At 44.2% G+C, this 21613-nt stretch overlaps 1 protein-coding gene across 2 annotated transcripts in view; it reads right to left on the bottom strand.

Annotated features, from left to right (window-relative positions):
* BRINP1 (BMP/retinoic acid inducible neural specific 1) overlaps positions 1 to 21203 on the bottom strand; it is a 108167-nt gene extending 86964 nt beyond the window's left edge. Inside the window, exons 1-2 of one of the 2 annotated variants that reach the window (XM_053373488.1) lie at positions 20732 to 21203; positions 17205 to 17282 (exon numbers count right to left, since the gene is read on the bottom strand). The gene's annotated coding sequence lies outside the window, so the exon portion shown is untranslated. The remainder of the gene's footprint in view (positions 1 to 17204; positions 17283 to 20731) is intronic. The other variant, XM_053373486.1, reaches the window with a different exon arrangement.
* Between the last annotated feature and the right edge of the window lie 410 nt (positions 21204 to 21613).

The raw sequence follows: 21613 nt of genomic DNA, 5'->3' as shown, positions 1-21613 counted from the left end.
AGTCACTTTATCTTGACCAGAGCAATCCAAAGCAATTCTGTGTTCCACCCACACATTAGTGCTACTACCAAGTTTTCCCCACACTGTATTATACTTTTGGGGGACCCCTCTGATTGTGCTTTTAGCATCAGGGTTTTCCAACAGATTCCTAGAGTTGGAAGGCACCAAAGGCAGTGCAGTTTTGATGTAAATTAAGACAATTCATTCATCAGCATCCATCAGCCCATGCAATCTTTACTTCACTGTTCCTGCATGTGGATAGCTGGAGTGCCTTCAAGTATTCAAGAATAGCTCCAGAGAAGACATACGAGTGAACTGAGACCAAGCAGATACACAATGCAGGTAAGATGTCTGTATATAGAGTACTATATGTGCAGTAGAGGGAAGAACAGCAGCAGCCACCAAAAAGTCATCCATAGCAAATATGAGACATTAGCTAATATATTTATTTTGAGGTGTTGGAATCTCTCAGTAGAAGGCAGCTTCCTATGTTCCTATGTACGAAGAAATAGCAAAAAAACCCCACCCCAAACCCCACACTGCTTGGTTTAAGAGATGCGAATGAAATTCTGTGGAAGAACACTGATCAAGTGGTAGACATTATAGGTTTTTAAACAGAGGTTGGATTAGATTTTTATCTGTGATTTCTGCTCTGTGGGGGGTTGGATAAGATGACCTCTGGGCTGCCTCCCACCTCTACAGTACTATGATTCTAAAAAGACTCAAGCATGTGTCTAGGTATTGAGAAAAAGCCCATACTTGATAACCTTGTGAAAGGCAGATGCATTGATACTTGAAAGGAGAATGTCCTTTCTTGCTGTGCATTGCTTGCTGGAGCCACAGCAATAAGAACTTGATTTGAGAACAATGGTAAGAATATAGTGCAGATGGTGGTCGGAAATGTAAAAAGAATGTGCCAGCCAGATAAAATACCTTTCTTCACATTCAGAGGAGCTTCAAAGGAATGTGAAGGAAACAATCTGGAACAACAAAGGATTGTGCAAGGACAATGACTGTCTGTAGTTGGGCTGAATTTGACCACATTTCCAATATCCTGGAAGTGAGCTAGGTTGGGCAAAATTGAACATGGGGAGGCAAGTTGGGAGTTGGGCTAAATTGTGCCATTGTCCAAATAATCTACAGAGGGCAGAGCTAGCACCCTACTTCCCTCTGATGTGGTAGTGGGGTGTGGTCATGCTGGGCTGGCATGGGTGGCATGGGACACAGGTGGTGCTGTGGGCTAAACCACTGAACCCCTTGGGCTTGCCGATCGGAAGGTCGGTGGTTTGAATCTGCTTGACAATGGTAAGCTCCTGTTGCTCTGTCCCAGCTTCTGCCAGTTTGAAAGCACACAAGTGCAAGTATATAAATAGGTACCGCTGCTGTGGGAAGGTAAACAGCCTTTCCATGTGCTCCGGCACTTGTCACAGTGTCCCATTGCGCCAGAAGCAATTTAGTTATGCTGGCCACGCTAAGTCATGCTGGTGCCGCTCAAGCAAAAATGTTCTTTTCCCCGCATGAGGGAAGGCAAGGCAGTGGCTATTTACCTTTCCATGTAGCTCGCACCATGTAGCTAACAAGCGGCCTCCCCAGCAGAGCGCAGAACTGCTTCAGAGTGCAGCCGCCCAGGTGCTCCCCACTTCCTCTGGCGGGGAGCATCGCTGCCACAGACACCGGCGGGCATCACTCCTGAGGCGTCTCCGAGCCCCTGCCGCCGCAACTGCCCTTCCTGAGGTCAGTCACCAGCAGCTTCATGGTGGAAATCCGAATTGTGGCTCCTTTTCCCTCTTCCCCACACCAGAATAAAAGATTGCTGCATGCGTGATGGATGGAGAAGGGGCTTGTCTTGAGCAGCTGCCCGCCTCACTTTTGACCCCCAAGCCTGTCTGTCGCAAAAACCATCACTCTCATGCGCTATGCCTGCTGCCCGGATTCCCGAACCGTCCCCGAGCTGGATTTAGAAGGCAATTGGGCCTGATCCAGCCCATGGGCCTTAGTTTGCCGACCCATGTCTAAGATGCTATTCAGTACATTAGGAGAGAGAGAGAGAGAGAGAGAGAGAGAGAGAGAGAGAGAGGGGACTTCCATCAGCAACTGGGTCCCAGGAGCTCGCAGAAGGGGATCCTCTTACATTCTGCAGTGCAACACATAGGAACCATTCCCCTTAATTAGAGAATGCAAAGTGGAATTAACTGACATGGAATCACTGAAGCCTTTATGGTCTTTACTTTCATGGTGCTTTTATGACCTCCCACAGGTCAGAATCCTGCGGGACACCAGCTCCTTCCTAGTGGCTTCTTTTTGAAAAGGCTTTTTTGTGTCCTCATTTGCAAAGTGCTTGGCTCCCTTCCATCCTGCCCTCAAAGAATTCTGCCTCTCTCATTGCAATCCCCCACCCCTATCTATATTCCTCCCTCCAGGCTAAACAACACATATTTTTCCTCCTATCTTTTTTTTTTTTTACTTCTTTAATTTGTGTTTGTAGAGCGACTCAATGGTATATTAGTATAATGTAATTACAACTTCTCTCTCTATTCTTTTTTTCTTTTTAATGCTTTCAGTAACCAATAAGTGCCACATTTCTTGCTGCTCAGTCATCCTAAACAGTGACAGTATTAGAGCAGGGACAGGCTGGCCAAGGGTCTTCCTTTGCCAAACATAGCCATCTCTTTCAGGATAGGGAACTGGATCCAAGATGGTTATTTCTCTTACCAATTGCAAGCCAATTTGGGTGGAATCCTACCTTGCTGTAAACCACACATGAGCTGTAAACCAGAGGACAAACATTGGATGGGATTAGCATAACATGTGAACTGGGAAATGATACAGAAGCCACAACCAGGCTAGCTTCTAAACTTTCTTCTCTTGAACTTTGAATGGGCTTTTATAAATGGCTAAACAAGCTTCACGCACACACAGAGACTGAATGAACAAAACACAGAAATGTAGGAAGAGAATTGTTGAGCTTATGGAATGCCCAGCAAGGCAATCAAGACAAGTAAGAAACCAATCAAGGCAAGTGGGGAAAGAACAATCAAAGGGATCATCTCAAGGGGGCTGAAGAAGAAAGTGGAAAGTTTATCACATGACATGGAGATGCAATTATTGTGTGGAAGATAGTGGTGCCATTTTACCTTGACATTTCTCTCTCTCCTTGTCTAAATAAAATATCACAGGTAAAGATTTGCTTATTCTCTACATAGGAAGCTGTCTTGCATGATGTCAGACTATTTGACCATCTAGCTCACTTTATCCAGCAGCACCTGTTACCAGATAATTTTGGCAGCAGATGCCAGAGATTTGCATGCAAAGAAAATACCTTGCCACTGAGATGTAGTCCCTCCCTAGTGATCCTGGATTGGGCAGGACTACCCATGTGACCAATACAGGAAGCACTACCAACATTCTAAATGGGCTTCATTTGCCAACATCAAAAACAAGAATAAAACCTGATTGGCTACATAGCCCTGTCATAGCATCCCATCCTGTATGTGATCCCTGATTGTCCGGGATCATTTGAAAAGGAACAAAACAGGCAAAAGTAATATTAACCCTGGATATTTAGAGGTAGACATCATTCCCCATCTTTTGCCCCAACATTCATTCATGAATAATATTGAAGCCACACCTGTGTCCAGAATAACATCCCTCCCTGTGGAAGTGCTTAATGATGTTTGCATTAATCTTGGAAGGTTGTATGCTATTCTGAATGAGAAGGAAGAGAGAAACATTTGCAAAGAAAAGCCGGGGGGGTGGAGGTAGAGATATGTTAAGATTTTAACCTATTGATTTGTACATTTGTACATTCATCTTCCATGTTATAACAATGAGATAATAATACCCCATAGAAATTATTCAATGCTTCTTTCCCTAAAGTTACTATTTTTCTCTGGGATTTTTGTTTAAAGAACCTCACAAGTAGGATTCAGTTCTTATGAGAAGCAGGTCACCTTCCAAACTATATGTTAAAAGCCCATTTATACCACTTTAACATTCATTCATTCCCACTAAGAATCCTGGGAGCCACAGTTTACTTCTCAGGGAGCTGCAAGTCCCAGCATCCTTAACAAGCATTTATCAAGATTGTGGGGGGCATGTTGTTAAAATAGTATGAGTGCTTTAAATTTATGGTGTGAGTATGACCTCAGGCCACAAAATGCATGGTGTGTAACCTGTTGGAAGAGAAGGCAGAGTTTAATGGTTTTATACTGGTTTGCCAGCAAATTTCCACTTGTGAGAAAAGGAGAAAAAAGTTAGTCATTTTGACAGGGATGTCCCCTGTGACCATTATTGTTTATTTTAGTGTGAGAGACCCTGGCTAGAAGTTTAAAATCTGATGAAGAAATAAAGGGAATAACATTAGGGTACAAAGCATATATACTTAAGGCATTTGCAGGCATTTGTGGTAACTGTGGAAGACCCTGTGGTCCTGGAAGTGATTTCTAAATTTGGATACGTTGAAGGCTTTAAAATAAATAAAAGCAAAACAAAAGTGCTGGTGAATAATGCGACTGACCAATATAAAAAATAATTACAATTATTAACAGGATTAATGATTGAGAGACAAAAAATTAAATATTTAGGAGTGTGGATAACAGCTAAGAATATAAATATTTTAAAAGATAACTATATGACAGCTTGGAGAGAAATAAAGAAAAATCTGGAGGTGTGGGGAAGGATGAACTTATCATTACAGTGGTACCTCGGGTTAAGTACTTAATTCGTTCCGGAGGTCCATTCTTAACCTGAAACTGTTCTTAACCTGAGGTACCACTTTAGCTATTGGGGCCTCCCACTGCTGCAACACAGCCAGAGCATGATTTCTGTTCTCATCCTGAAGCAAAGTTCTTAACCCGAGGTACTATTTCTGGGTTAGCGGAGTCTGTAACCTGATGCGTCTGTAACCTGAAGCGTCTGTAACCCGAGGTACCACTGTACCATATTTGTCTGGCAGACGAAGAAGCCAAGAATAAAATATAAATTGCTGATACTCTAAAGAAAGCGATGGGTTCTCCCTGCCGGATTTAAGTATATATTATGAGGTGTCCTGCCTATGCTGGCTAAAGGAATGAATATTATTAAAAAAATACTGATGTTTTAGATCTTGAAGGCCATGATAATAATGGCTGGCATGCATATTTGTGGTAAAATAAAGTTAAAGCACATAGACCTATCCTAAACCATGTAGTAAGGAAAGTGGTTTATGAAGTATGGGGAAAATATAAAAATTTATTAGAACAAAAAACACCATGGTGGCCTTCCCCGATAAAAAAATTAAACATGAGAAATGATTGGGCAACTTATAAAGAATTTTTAATGAAAGTAGAACACAAAATTAAAGAGGTTTGAAGATATAAGAGGACTATTAACTGATTGGTTACAATATCATAAGCTTAATGACATATTTAAGATGGACAAAAAGAAAGGCTTTTCTAATTAAACCTCTAATTTTGAAAAAGTGTTGTTAGAAAATAAGACTTAATTGCTTTCTAAAATGTATAAATTAATATTAGAATGGCATACAAAAGATGAAGATGTCAAATCAGTTACGATACACTGGACCAGGGACTTTGGATATAATATACAACTTGCAGCACGGGAGAGGCTATGGAACTGGGATTTAAAGTTCACAGCATGTTATACTTTGAAAGAAAACTATATGAAAATGATGTATTAGTGGTATTTAACGCCTAGTAAATTAGCTAAAATGTACAAAACAAAGTCAAATACATGCTGGAAATGTAAGGAAAAGGAAGGCACCTTTTATCACATGTGGTGGACTTGTAAAGTAATAAAAGAATTCTGGGAAATGATATATAATGAACTGGGGAAAATGTTTAAAATAACCTTTTCTTTTTTAAAAAAAAAAAACCCTGAAGCTTTCCTTTTAGGGATTTTAGGTGCCGAAATACCAATGGACCAGATGGGACTATTTATGTTTGGGACAGCTGCTGCCCGGATGTTACTTGCCCAGCGATGGAAAGACATAATACCTGCTAGAGAAGAATAGCAGATTAAACTGATGAATTATCCTGAGATGGAAAAAATGACCGGAAGAATTAGAAACCAGGAAGACCAAAAATTTAATAAGGAATGGAGAAAATATATAACTTGCCTTAAAAAATCATTATAAACAATTGAAATTATTCCTGATTGTTCAAGTTACTTCCCATAAACTTGATCCATGTTGCCTTTACAACAGCCGTATACAGTATATTAGTTACGAAAATAAAAGCCGGTCCCATTATTCCAACCGCTTTCGCACTTGATCCTGATTTCCACTGGAATGTGTCACCCAAAAGCCTTCCCCCCCCCCAATAAACACAGCCCTTGAGCTGAAAAAAGAGAAAAAGTTCCCTGCCCTGGCTTATTGTTAAAAGCCACCCAGAGAACTTAATTGGCTGGAAGATGAAAACTACAAAACAAAGAAAAGATCCCATCATTTCCAACTGAATTGCTTCTTTGTTCTAATGTTAAGACTTCTATGTGCCATTTGGAGATTGATTGACTTATTTGTGGGATGGAAACAAGCCGTTTCCTCTTAAAGAAGAAGAAAAGTCTGAATTTTGTTTCTGTTTTCAGCTATGGAGGCTGCTTTCGCGTAATCGGGAAAGGTTCTGATGGAGGGGGGGTGCCGCTGTGGCTGAGATGTCCCCTGAAACTCCCTGAGACAATTCAGGGAGACTTGAAACCCCCTTGGTTACCGTGGATCCGGATCCTGCCGCTGCTGAAGCAAGAAGGCTCCGAAATGGGCTGAAAGAGAATGGCACTGGGTCTTCAAGCTCTCTGCCAGTGAACCAGCCTCCGTATCTGCCATGGCAGGTGCAGATTCCCTTCTCAATTTGGCTAACTGGAACTAAGTTAAAGATGTGGAGAAGATGTGGAGAACAATCTGCTGACAAATTTGGACGCTGGAACCAAGGTTGGTGATGAAGTTGATTCCTGCTGTAGAGAATTGGAAGAGAAGAAGGTAGCTCTCTATGTTTTTAAGGTTCCTTCTTTTTGTGGTTACCCTCTGGCCTTAATGGAATAAATGCTTACAAAAGAGGACCACAGAGTTTAAACTAACCTTAGCTTGATATACCTGGCTGTATTTAAGTAAAGAGAATAAATACAGAATGAGTTATGAGGAAATTGCATGTGCAAAGCTTGTGAAGTGAAGGAGGAGGGGAAGAGATTTATATTTTTTCTTCTTTGTGTCAAGGGATGATTACACACACCCCTCCAGAAGGAAGATATAATTTAGTTTGGAATATTGGAACTGACTGCAATAAATTTGGAATTGTGTTGAAAAGGGGTATGTGAAAAGGACACTGTGTGTGTGTGTGTTGTGCTGTGCTGTGCTGTGTTGTGCAGGTGGGAGGGTGGGCACACACACACTCACTATCAAGAGATATTACCCACCCTCACCCAGACTGAGGAGAAAAAAAGGAAAAGGAGAAATTGGAAATAAAGACCACAGGTTTGAGTTGTTGGAGATGATTGCTTTTTCAAAAGCAAGAGAGACTTAGAACTATGTTTGGAAATATAGCTGATTGCGAAACTGGCGAAGCAATGGTAGAGGGGAGGGGATCTTGCTAGTATTTTAAAGTTTTCAAGGAATAATGGTCTTCCTCCCCAATGGTCTTTGTGGGCCAGTTTCTGCGATGATGTGTGTAGGGCTGTATAAAGAGAGCCCTTCTTGCTTAGAATTAATACCAGATGGCTGTCCTTGAAAAATAATCTTACAACAGATAATAGAGTGCAAATGCTGTGGAGACAACATGAATTGCAAAACATGGAACTGGACAGGAAATGGGCACTGGATGTGAGGAGTGTAGACTGGAAAAGTGAAGATGGGCAACTACTGAAAGGTGAAGGATGGAGGAGAAGATAGACACAGATGGCAGCACACCCAAGAAAAAAAGAAAGAAAAACTAATATAAAATTATAAGTAATGATTTAAAGTGGATAGGCAACAGGATGTATAATATCTTTTGCTCTTTAAGGGAATATGTTATTGTCATGTAAATATACGAGCAGGAATTGATAAATCGACAGATGATGGATAATGGGGAAGGAAAAAAATAAAAAATAAAAAAAATTGTTAATCAAATATAAGGAATGAAATGTGAATAAGAAATAAATATGTAAAATCAAGGAGCTATGGGGGAAAGTTGGCAAACATCTAGGATGAAGAGCAGGAAGTCAATTTTTGGAAAAAATGTATTAAATATAATGTAATTTGGTGTTGATTTGTTAAAAATTTGCAAAACTAATAAATATTATTTGACAAAAGAAAGAATAAAAGTCCCAGGGCAATATAAAAAGTAAAGAAAAATACAATAAAATGGCATAATTCAAAATAAATTTAACAGCCCTTTAAAAGATAATTAAGGTAAAGGTAAAGGGACCCCTGACCATTAGGTCCAGTTGTGACCGACTCTGGGGACGCGGCGCTCATCTCACTTTATTGGCCGAGGGAGCTGGCGTACAGCTTCCGGGTCATGTGGCCAGCATGACTAAGCCACTTCTGGCAAACCAGAGCAGTGCACGGAAATGCCGTTTACCTTCCTGCTGGAGCAGTACCTATTTATCTACTTGCACTTTGACGTGCTTTCGAACTGCTAGGTTGGCAGGATTTGGGACCGAGCAACGGGAGCTCACCCTGTTGCGGGGATTCAAACCGCCGACCTTCTCATCGGCAAGTCCTAGGCTTTGTGGTTTAACCCACAGCGCCACCCATGTCCCAAAAGATAATTGGTGCTACTTAAATACCTGGTGCCAAAATGATGGCAAGGTTGCTGCCCAATGGACCTCTCTGGCAAAAGCATCTGATCAGACTAGCTTAGGGTGGTAGGGTAGTTCTCTCACACAGGGCACCAAGCCGAGGAAGTACAAAACTGAGAAGGTTCATTTGGAGAGAACCAAATTTTGGGCTCACTCAGGGAGCCATGCTATGGAGGATTACCAAACTTTGCCCTGATCTGATAAATGGAGAAATGATATAGAGAAGACCCATTCTCTCCTCATCCCCCTCCAGACCTCCACCAGTGTGGTAGTATGTGGGGAAGGGTTTCAGGGTTCATGCAGAGTTCCTTGAGGAAATAGTCCCTATATGTATAAGGCTTTAAAAGTCAAAAACAGCCCAGAAAGAAATGGGTAGTCAGTGAACCTTATAAAGTAAGTTCCCTGAGGCAAAGGCTTTGGGACATTTCACATAGCGACCTGCGATCTCGATCCCATGTAATTTGTGGCCCGGTAGCAGCAGGAATCCAATATGGGTACGATTTTCAGATACCCTCATATCGTAGGAACCTGTCTGTACCAACCTATCGGTGTTTGTTTACCAAAGCCAGACTAAATGTATTTCCATCAGAAGTGCTAAATGGTAGACTGAGAGGCATCCCTTATCAGAATAGGCTTTGTTTATGTTCTCAGGATGTTGGTTACATGAAGCATATTTTACTGCATTGTGGGCAGTAAGAGCAAGCAAGGGACCAACTGATCAAATCCTTACTGGCAAATCTGCTGGGAAAATTTGAAGCCTCCCATATTAAATATCTTTTGGATGACAGGTCTAGTGATATTACACTGGCCATGGCAAAGTTCCTCTTGGAAGTTAAAAGAAACAAGGGTCATCATGCTTGAGACAAAACAGAACGACCGCCTTGGTTCCTCCCTCTTTTGTGGTTGGCTGTCTTAACTGTATTTTGTTCTGAAATTGTTCGATGGGTCTTTGGACCACAACAAAGATTTTATTTATTATTTATTATAAAGTAAGTTGAGTTCATTACAGAAATAGTGGGATATAATATTATTATATTATATTAATTATTGCACTACATTATAAACATATCACTGGGTAGTTTAAAAACAAACAAACTACATTACAAAAAATAAAACAGTAAAATCAATAAGAATTTACAATCCTGCTTTAAAACATACAAAAGTTAAAATACTAAAACAGATTTTTAAAAATTCAACTTACTGCCCCCATTGTTGCATTTTTTTTTTATTGCTCAAAACTAGTTTTATTTTTAAAATGAGTGCATGGCACTCAGCTGGAATTTTTTTATTGTAGACATTTCTCTTGCATGACCACGACACACAATTCCTTCAGTTGGAATTTCAAGTAGTGTGTGGATTCAGTGAAGATTGACCAAACCCATTTTTTTAATATAAAAAAGCAAGACTTGCCAGTTGGCCACGGGTCGGAAGGAATTCAATACAGGCAGATGAGGTTTGGAAGAAGGATAGATTGTTCAACCCCTTCCCTCACAGCCTATTTCACTTTCATGTTGGCTACTTTCCTTCCTCCACGGCCGCACTGGATCATATTGGACTGCTTGTGGGAAACACAAGCTATCCTCTTCTTAGCAGGCTAGGAAGTCAAAGCACCATGGTGCTTAAAAGTAGGGTTGCCATATTTTGAAGAGCCAAAAAGAGGATGCAGAGCCCCCTTGCTTTCCACAGCGCATGTGCATTGGGGGGAAACACCCCATACCCTCAAACAACAACAATTATTATTTTATTATTTATACACCACCCATCTGACTGGGTTGCCCCAGCCACTCTGGGCAGTTCCAACATTTATAAAAACATAATAAAACATTAAACATTTTAAAACTTCCCTATACAAGGCTGCCTCCAGATGTCTTCTAAAGGCATAATGGCAAAAATAAATACAATACGATGGTCCAAGCCGTATGGTGATCAAAGGAAAGGAGCTAAGCTTTTAGGGGGGAAATTGGGTGCCAATTTATTCAGCTATCTCCTCTACTCTTGTGCTCAACAAGTACCATTCTAGTACTAACACCTTGATCTTGGCCTGGTAGCAAATTGGCAAACACTGCAGACCTCAGAGCACAGGTGCAGACAAGACCTCACTCTCATCAGCATTCACGCTGCAGCATTCTGCACAAATTGCAGCTTCCAGATCAAGTGCATGGGAAGCCATGAATAGCTTGCCATGAAATACTATCCTCTTAGCAGGCAAGTAAATGGTTTCCCCAGCCAGCCACATTTTGTAGTTCAATTTGCACGGCTTGCAATATGGAATACAACATGAACGCAGAAATCCAAAACAATTTTCTGAAAAGGCAATACAAAAGCTGACTCTCACAATTAAGACAGGCAGCGACAGGCAACCAACAGGAGCAAGAAAACATCCATTAAATGCACAACAGGGGCAGGAAAACATCCATTAAAACAGTTTTAAGCTGGCACTGAAAAGGCAAATGAAGCTGTGCCAAACCGACATTTGTGGGGGAGGGTGCTGAGGGCTGGTCTAAGATATTTCGCTGCCTGAGACGAAACAGGAAATTATATTTCCCTCCCCACTCAATCTTCGCAGTCCCCACCCAAAGGTTCATGGTAGGAATGGGCAAACCTTTAAATCTCTCATTTTCCCAATCTTAAATTCTGTTGCCCCCTTTCCCACATTGGTTTGCAGTAAATGAATAATAATAAAAAGCCTCATAAAAGCTGATGAGCATTTTAGTGAATTTCTACTAATAATACACGGCTTAATGAAGCAGCTTTTCCTAATATAATGCATTTTTGCATATTATTTTCACAAATATAGGCATCTTTCTTCATTCACACTTTTACACACATATATGCATTCTTGTACACATTAATTGGCTGGAGCACAATTTGGGAAAGTGCAAGTTTCAACAGATTTGCTGCGTTTCAGTCTGCATATTGCTTTGGAAAGTGCAGATTCCGGTGGGTTGCTTGAAACACAAACTGAATTGAATTTCCCATCCCTAGCACACAGTATCTGAGACAAGTGCCTTCCCTGGGAGTAAACCACAACAATAATCAATTAAACAACTGACAGTTTGCTGTTGTTGCACACAGGGCTGACCCTATTGTTAGAGTAAGATGACTGCCAGCGTGGAGAAGTGGTTAAGTCATTGGAGCCTGGAGAACAGGGGTTCAAATCTCCAGTCAGCCATGAAGCTCTCTAGGCGACCTTGGGGGCCTAGACACCATCTCTCACCCTGAATTACTTCATGGCATGGAGAGGGAGAGAGCCATGTATGCTCCCTTGAGCACCTGGGAGCAAAGGTGGAATATAAAAACAAAGATGTAAAAGCAAATAAATACAGATGTTTAGGGGTGTAGTGGTGCATGCTGTGCTTTCCACCCTCAGGACACTGCCCCATTACCAGTGTTGAAGGAAGATTCAATTGCCCAGCTTCTGTACATAGGATTGTGAGAGTGGCACCATCTTGTCTTTTTCCTCAGGCAACAAAATGTCTGGAGCAATTCCTGTTTTCAGGCAATGCCTGAATTCAGCTGCCTGAGGCAACTGCTTCATTTTGCCTAATGTGGTAGTAGCCACCAGCTCACATGATTTTAAAAGAGGGTTAGAAACATTCCAGGAGAACAAGGGTACTGATGACGACTGCCCATGGCAGCTATGCTACACTTTCACTGTCTGCAGCAACATTAGTTGCTAGGAATTGCAGGTGAAGAAACTGCTGTTGTGCTCAAGTGATGTTTGTGGGCTTCCCATGAACATCCTGTTTGTCACTGTGATCACAGAGTGCTCCTCTATGTCAGCACTTATGGTATGCCAAAAGTGAGGTAAAATAGGACACTTCTCTCCAGTCTGGTATACCCACCTAAGATACACGATGCATGCTTAGCACATTGCATTATGGAAACCAAGTGGGAAAATGCTCATAACCTCCATCCAACATGTAAAAGGCATTATCAGAGTTAAAAGCCACATTTCAACAGGGTCCAGTGATGGGTGTGGCCGGGGAGAGTTCCAAGGGCCAGAAAGAAAGGCATGGAGGGCCATATTGCATCCCCTTCCAGGGCCAGAATTTTCTCACCCCTCTTTTAGCATGGCCCCCCCAGCTGCTATTTTTAGAAGAGTACAGGGAAAAGATAATTTAACTCAGTTTAGTGAAAATAACAGGTGGGGTGGGGGTTTCATCAGCACCCTCAACCCTAACTCTTCCTCATCCTGATTTGAACATTGTATTTAATAGTGACAAAGAGGATTTGCTTTTTTCAATTAAAAAAGAGAGATTAGAGGCAGGCGAATGTGACCTTATGTGAGAGGGGAAATAAATAAATAAACAGAGATCCAGGGAAGCCTACAGTTCTCCACTCTCAATTTATTTACTTTCCTCCACTTGTGCACCCAGAGGGTTTGCCTCACTTACCAGGCTTTGGGGAGGGAGTGGAAGGGCTCTGATAGTACCTCAAAACCCTCACACCACACCACTTTCAGGAGCCGTCTTCCCAAAGCCCAGTAAGCAAGGTGCCAGGCTTTGAGAAGGAGGCACAAGGGCTCTTGGCCAGAGCCATATCAATGCCTTCCCAAAGCTGGGTAATTAAGGTGATAGGCTTGGAGAAGGATGCTCTGGGATGCAACTGAGGTGCCAGGCTTTGGGAAGAAGGCACAGGGCTCTGAGGCAGTGGGCTTTGGGAAGGAGGAATGCTTCACTGCCAGCAGTGCCATCTTTAGGGTGGTGAAAGGAATTATTGTGAAAATAGGAAATATTTTGGGGGTAAGGAGGTGCCAGGTTGAGGCAGTGGGCTTCGGGAAGGAGACTCCAGGGTTTTGAGGTGCCAGGTTTCATTGCACAGGGCAGTCTATAGGGTGGTGAAATTTTTTGTCCTTGATTAGGGTGCCATATTACCGAAGTTCACCCCTGCTGCCAGAGCCATCTCATTGCCTTCCCTCAGCCCATTAACTGAGGTGCTGGGATTTTGAAGTAGGTGTCAGGCTTTGTGAAAGGGTCAAGAGCTGGGTAACTGAGGCACCACATTTTGGCAAGGAGGTGTGTGAGCTTTGAGGTGCCAGGCTCGCTGTGGACTTTGGGGTGGTGCAAGGAATTATTGTGAAAATAAGAAACATTTAGGGAGGGCACCAGATATTATCTTGAGGCGCTGGGCTTTGGGCAGGAGCTGCAAGGGCTCTGAAGCCTGCTTCAGGAAGGAGGGCTCTGGGGCACCAGGCTTGGGGAAAGAGGCAAGAGGGCTCTGGGACACTGCCAGAGCCATTTCACTCTTCCCAGAGCAGGGTAATAGAGACGCGGGGCTTTGGGAAGGAGGTTCAGGGGTTCTGGAATGGAAATGAGGCTCTGAGTTTTGCGAAGGAGGCGGTGGGGCTTTGGGGTGCCAGGCTTTGCAGCTGACAGCGTGTCTTTAGGGCAGAGCAAGGAATTATTGTGAAAATAAGAAATATTGGGAGGAAGGCACAAGAGCCGGATAACTGAGGTGCTAGGCTTCAGAAATGCGGCACAGCAGCTTTGAGGCGCTGGACATCATTGCCAAAAGCCTAATCTTTAGGAGATTATTTTTGTCCTCAACCAGGGTACCATATTGCCAAAGTCTGTATCTGCTGCTGGAGCCACCTCACTGGTTCCTAAAGCCTAGTAACTGAGGCAGTGTCCTTTGGGAAGGAGACACAAGGGCTCTAGGACATGCCACACTTTCAGAAGGAAGGGGGAGGGTTCCAAGGTGCAGGGTTTGGGGAAGGAGGCAGGAGGATTCTGGGATGTTGCCAGAGCCCTATTACTGCCTTCCCATAACTTGATGCCTGAGGTGCTAGGCTTTGGGGAGTAAGTGAGAGTGCTTTGGGACACTTTCAGGGCCATCTTGGCTGTGGATCACTATAGACAGCACTGTATTTATGGTGGAGGGTGGGCACAAGGGCCGGGTAAATGTGACAGGCACTGTGAACAAGGCACAAGAGCTCTCTCACTGCCTTCCCAAACCCTTTAGGAAGGAGGGCCTGGCATATGGGAAGAAGGCACAAGGGCTATGGGACACTGCTGGAACCTCCATACCTTCCCAAGCCTGGCACCTCAGTTAGGCAGTTTTGGGGAGGAACAAGCTTCACACAGACCATCAGTAAGTCTATACTACCACACAAATGAAGCTTCCTCTTCTGTTCTTTTTTTTTAAAGTCCTTGTTCACACAATGTCTAGTTTGCTTATGGAATTCAATGCTACAAGATGTGGTTTCAGCTGCAAACTTAGACTTCATTAAAAGGGGGAGTCTTGGGCAAATCCATGGAGGATAAGGTCTACTTAAGGCTATCCCTCTGAAGGCTAAGTGGAACCTTCAGCTTCAGAAGCAGTCTACCTCAAAACATCTGCTACTGCAGGAAAAACAGTTGGAGGAACTGGTTTCCCCCACATGCCCTGCCTGTTAGTTTTTAATTCTTCCTGAAGGCATCTAATTGGCTGGTGTGGGGAACAGAGTGCTGGACTAGTTGGACCATTGATTTGATACAACAGGGTTATGGTTAGTAAAAGTGGTTAGGTAAGGTTGCCAAAGTGAAAATCTGGGCATAAAAGTTATTGAGCTTTTTGGGGGAGAGGGGACAAAATTGTTGGGCTTTTCTTTGGGAATCCTAAAGAAAATATATGGCAACCCTAGTTTATGCAAGGGTGCTTTAGCCATTACCAGTCTCTCTGTCTGTCTGTCTCCCTCCCTCCCTCCCTCTCTCTGTGTGTGTGTGTTCGGCAGATCTAAACCAAATAGGAATTTAAATTGCTCTGGTATACAGCTGGCATCCGCAAATCTATAGGCGGGCCCCAGAAATGGTGTCAGAGCTCCCCCTTCTGGGAGACACAGTGTCTTCATGGGATGAGTTTTTCTAGAGACAAGGAGAACAGACAAGGGTGATTTGGTTGTGTTGCCTGAAAAGTGCTTAAATACACCTGCATTTCATCAAAGGTTCCCATGTATAAAATCACATGTTTGAAACATGTTGATGCCCTCCCCCTGACAACCTTAACATATCAAGATTCAAATGTTCTTTTATTTGTCGTTTCTGCATCCTCTCTCTTCTTCCAATTTACCCCCTTTCTCCATCCTTGTCCCTGCTTTACCAAGACATTTTAAGATTATTCTGTCATCCCCTGATATTTCCCTCCCACTACACAAACAACCCCTCCTGCTTTGCATCGTGACATACCTAAACAACCCACACTGAGTCTGACAGCAGAACAGATTTTGAGATGCATGTTAAAAAGCGACATTCAGACGTGAGTCTCCCCCACACACTCACACTCTCTCTCTCTCACACACACACATAACACACTATTTCACAGGCAGAGATGGTACCCTAATTCAGCTTAATTATTATGACAGTTTTCCCACCTTCCCAGCTCACCCCCTAATGTTAATCCTAAACACCTGCAAATGTGCTTATCAAAAAAAGGAGAGAACCTGACTTTGTATTAGCTGATGCCACAAATATTTCCAAGTTCTTAAATATGGAATTGTTGGGGAAGGAAGGGGGTAGGATATACATTGGGACCCCAGGGGAAGGGGGGGCAAAGCAAAGGCCATTCTCAGCAGTCCTCTCTTGGGGGACCAGCTTTTTCTCCCTGCAGCAATCACTGCAAAATAAGACATTTCATCAGGGCAGTTGTCTGGCCCTATTAAATGCTGCCTTGAGGGGATTATACAGTCTCTTAACTAGGCCCTGGAAAGAGAAGTGGGATAAACTTGGGAGCATTTTAATTTAGTACAATTGTCTTGCTGCCAGTGAGGGTTGAGCTATGCAAGCAAGGAAGTGTTGGTTCCTAGGGAGATTCGGGCATTTTCCGGGCATCATCCATATTGCAAACCCATCCATGGTGCCACTCGTACACACCATCCCCTTATATCCCCCACGGGTTCCCTTCTATAAGCAGTGGTATCAACACCCACAAATGCACATGCTCAATGTTCACCCACCACTGTTGCCTTTACTCCCAGATGCTGCCCTAGAAAAAAAATAATTGCCTTTTTTCATACCCCAAACACATGAACATGAATGCATTAGAACTGATCTTCTCGCACAACCTCCATCACCCTCACAGATGCACTCACATTGCAGCCTCTTACTCACACACATGTTCTCACAGCAATAGCCCTCCTTCAACACCCCGCCCCCTTGTTGCAGATGCCTCAGTACTTCTGGACATGCATCCTACCCTATTTCTGGAACCAGTTAAAATGAAGGTACAATCCCATGTGTCTCGTGAGCATGGAGCACACTGGCAGACAGCCATGCTCTGTTGCACACATTTTCAAAAGTGCAAACACAGCTGTCTCACAGGCTTCCTCACACACTCCAACACTCACTTGCTAGGCTCACAGGACCATACACAAGATCCTTTCTTGTCCACCACCCTTACAACACTCCCTCGGTGATTTTCCAAGGTTACATATCCCAATCCTGTGTATCCCAGCTTACCCGAGAGATAAGCACCCTTCCCTCTTTTGCAGGATCCCGTTTTCTTGCCTTTTTTCAAAATGAAGGAACTGCAGAGTCCTGAGGACATGAAAAGTGCAGTAAAAGGAAGATGAGGGAAAATGTGTGCAAAGCATTTTCTGCTGAGTGATTAAGGAGCTCTAGTGATGGATAACCCCCCACCCCACCCCCATCAATGGCTGGAAGAAAACACGGACAGTGCATCCTGCTAGTAGTAAGGGATGCGAGAGGTGAAAACATTTCTATTCACTTCTTAAGATTTGATGAGGGAAAATGTGTGCAAAGCATTTTCTGCTGAGTGATTAAGGAGCTCTAGTGATGGATAACCCCCCCACCCCACCCCCATCAATGGCTGGCAGAAAACACGGACAGTGCATCCTGCTAGTAGTAAGGGATGCGAGAGGTGAAAGCATTTCTATTCACTTCTTAAGATTTGATCTGTACAGACAAGAGGGGCAGAGCTTGCCACAAAGTCCCTGGCAATGATGTCTGTGTATGTGGATGAATGACTGTGCATATCAGTTCAGGGCTGAGAGTAAGGGATACCCAATCAGGAGAGGGAGAATGTCACACCCTCCCAAAGAATTGTGTGTATGTGTCTGCTGCATGTGTTCTTGTTTGCATGCGTGGTGTGGGGGGAAGCGAAGACAGATCTCTCTTGTTTGGCCATTGTTATTTGTATGTGCAACCACACAGTGTGGAAGTTTTGGGTGTGCAAGAGATGAGAAGGGGAACCTGCGTGCGACTGAGTGCAGAATGAAGCCTAAGGGTGCATGCAAGTTGTGTGCAACTGGGGCTGTCTGTGCATGGAAGGAAACTGGGTGGGGATACATGCCATGCTTTTTTTTTTCTTTAAAAAAAAACACATTTAGAGATACTCTCATTTTCACTCAAGAAAATCACCATTTTATAGTTCAAATTGGGGAAAATAAATACAGTAAATGGACAAAAGTACAAAGATTCAAAAAATGTTTAGGGGTATGTGTACCCCTGCGTCTCCACAGGAAAGAAGCACTGGATACATGTGTATCAGTATAAAATAGGTATTTCATGGGAGAGGAGAGCAGAGGAGAAGAGATCAGAGGAGAGCTATCTTTGGACAGTTTATGGAAATGGAAAGGGGACATGGTGAAACTTTGTGTGCAAGCAACCATAATGCAAAGTAATAAAGTCTGTGTGGCTCGTGTGTGTGTGTGTGCACGCGCGTGCACACATGCACGTTTGAAATACAGAGAGAAGCTGTCTGCAATACCTTAGCATGCTTGTGAATAGCAGGCAAAATCTACGTGACCAAGTGGCATGTGTATCTGTGTGCATATAAAAGAAAAGGTGTTGATGCTAAAGTGTGTGTACGTAATACAAACGTGTGTGTGTGTGTGTGTGTGTGTGTGTGTGTCCATGCATGCCAGAGTAGGCCACCAGTGGTGTGTGCCTGTGCAAGTCAGAGAGAGACACCAGCTATGCATTATGAAAGGGAGACAAGCACCAATTCATGCGTTGTGTGAGACCAAAAGAAGACAACCTCTGTGAATAAATGTACTGCCTCGTGTGTGTGTGTGTGCGCGCGCACACACGCGCGCACACACACACACACACACTCATTAGTATCAGTCCATGCATATGTTCATGTGTATAAAAGATAGTCCTGTGAGAGAGAGGGAAGCAGGCATGGTAAATTGGTGTATAGGACCATCAACAGTGGGAAGGATGCTTGAATCTACCCAGAAATAGCTCTCACTCCCTCCAGAGTTCTTGCTAATCTCTTCTTCCTTTGCACCATCAGCCTACCTCTCTGTAACTCTTCTCAGACCAGCTTAACTCCTATTAAGAAAAGATTTCTCTCCTCTGGGTGGGACACGCTCCATCCCCCATCCTTTCCCCTACAGCTGTGATTTGGGGGTAGCGAATCTTTATGCTGGAGTGGTTTGTCAATAGCCTTCTCATTATACTATGGCTTATGCATCAGAAGTAGCACTAAGCCTCTCTCCACAGAGAGAGAGAGAGAGAGGTGTGTGTGTGTGTGTGTACATACTTCACCGCACCACCACTACCACGACGGACCACCTTCCCATTAAACCCCCGAATATATATTCTATGACCCTCCAGAGAATGGAGGAATGGCACAGTCTCCATCCATGCTGCATAAATTATTTAAAAGGCTGGCAAAGCTGAAGTTTAGCTTTCAGCTTGCTTCCACTTCCTAAGGTGCCCCCTCCCATCCTGGAGCGTTCCCGTTAGAGACTCCTTTCCCATGCATGCATGGCACCCTGCTGTTCCAATGGATAGAGAAATAGATAGATAAGAAGAGACCCACTGAATCAGACCCCAACATCCAGCTAGCCCAGCATGCTGCTTCCCACCCTGAACAGCTACGCAGACAGACCATTTCCCCCACATCTTATTTTAACACAATTACTACCTAGTCTCCCCACATACCAGTGGGGCAGGGTGAGGAAGTAACCCCCCCCCCAATAGCCTGGAATTCAAAGCTTGGATTGTCACTCTGCAAACCAAACACAGCAGTCTATTAAGCAAAGAGGACATTGTCTCCTTGGGGACTCCCCCCCCTCCAGGACTCTATTAGACTCTGTCCTGATCAATATATCTTGGCATAGACATCACGGGGGGATGGCGGCTGGGCTGCGGTGGGGGCGCCGAGATTTTGCAAGCCCTCTCTTTCCATGCAGTTTGGTGAGATGCTACTTCAGCCTGAGCATAATGTGTGATTGCACTGCATGAAACAGCTGTACGTGTACACACACACACACACACACACACGTCCACCAAACACGCACACTAGCCTTTCTCTCCTTGCCGGGAAGTTTCCTTCAAAAATTATGACCCGAGATCATGACAAATCATGACAGCCCAGCAGAAATAATTCTACAAGGGTTTGTGTAGAGGCTGAAAGAGTTTTACACTTATACACACGGACACACGACAGATCTCGTCTGGGAATTGCACTACATACAGCCTGTGAGCGATTAGGCACCTGAACACACGCGTACAGGTCTTGTCTGTGTTGTGTTGTGTTGCGGTCCGGCACACGCAAGCCCAGAGTTTCTGCGCGATTTTGTACATCCACCATTTAACCTTTTGCTTACTAAGTAGGGGGATACGAAACTGCAAAGCGACGTGTATGGGAACTGAATCCCTCAGATTTTGGCTGAGTGAATGAGGCAAGATGAAATCCGGGGAAAGATTGGAGCGATGGAAGGATTTTTTTTTTTGGCGGGGGGGGGGGAGGCAGCGCTGTTAAGGAGTGCGAGAGAGAATTCGGAAGAGAAGTCTGCCAGCCATAGAAGAAGAGCGCTGCTGCTGGATCAGACCATTTTAGTCCGGTTTCCCACAGTGACTACCAAGATAGAGAGGCTAGATAACGAGGAATGCCTAGGGGAGTTCTAGAGGGCGGCCCCACGAGAACGAGCTGGCCGATGTTGCGGCTGTCTGTGTGGCTGTCTGGCTGAACAGAGTCAAAATAATAATAGGAAAATGCCTTTTCCCCTTACCGGATGTTAGTGCCCCTCTCTAGCGGAGATCTGGTTTCTCATTCGGCTCGGCAGGAACTTGTGGTGCGAGCCCTTCTGGATCCAGAGCGCATAGTGGGCGATTCTCCGCTGATGCTGCAGGCGTAGGAAGACTGGGGCTTTAGCAGTCCTTTTCATGCTCAGACAGAGAATCCCTCTCCTCGCCCCGGATCCCAGGCATTAAAAGGCAGAGATGCAAAAAGGAAGAGGTGTGGGGAATAGATGAAAAAGAAAATCCGGATGTTATTCCTTCCCTCTCTCCCCCACCTTCTTTTACCTATCCTTCTCCAGTCCTCTTTCCTTGTGTTCTTTCTGTATGATTATTATTATCCTTAATCCCCTCCCTGCCTTCCTCTGATGGATCAGTTTGCAGCCACCGGGGGCGAAACGAAGGCGCAAAAAGCAGCACAGAGAGAGAAGGTGGGAGGGAGGGAGAAAGGGAGGGAGGCGACCGAAATGAGCAAAGGCTGGAGGAAAAGGCGGGGCCTCGTTGCCGTCAGGGGCGGAGCTCTCGGCCCGGCTGAAGAAAATGAATGGGTAGAGGGCGGGAGGAGGGCGGGGCCGAGAGCCTGGAAGGGGGCTGGTCCTAAGAAGTCTCTCACTCCCTCTATCATTGGGACGTGGGAGCGGGGGCTGCGTTTTGAAACAGGGATGTGGGGGAGGGCATAAAAAGAAGACAGGGGTGCTGTGAGATATAGGGGGACCAACCCCTTGAGATGTGGCATGGGGTCGGGGGGGAGGAGGAGAGAGGTGTGCGCTTTTGAGGAGGAAGGGGAGGTTTAGAGCCTATTGAGGAGTGGGCTTCAAGAGTCGCTGGTGTGTCCGTGGACACGAATCGTTGGGTTAGATTTGGGCGGGCGAAGG

The sequence above is a fragment of the Podarcis raffonei genome, chromosome Z (assembly GCF_027172205.1).
Source record: "Podarcis raffonei isolate rPodRaf1 chromosome Z, rPodRaf1.pri, whole genome shotgun sequence".
In the NCBI taxonomy this organism is placed as follows: Eukaryota; Metazoa; Chordata; class Lepidosauria; order Squamata; family Lacertidae; genus Podarcis; species Podarcis raffonei.
Note: the sequence above shows the minus strand (reverse complement) of the source record. Positions and strands in the feature narration are given on the sequence as shown.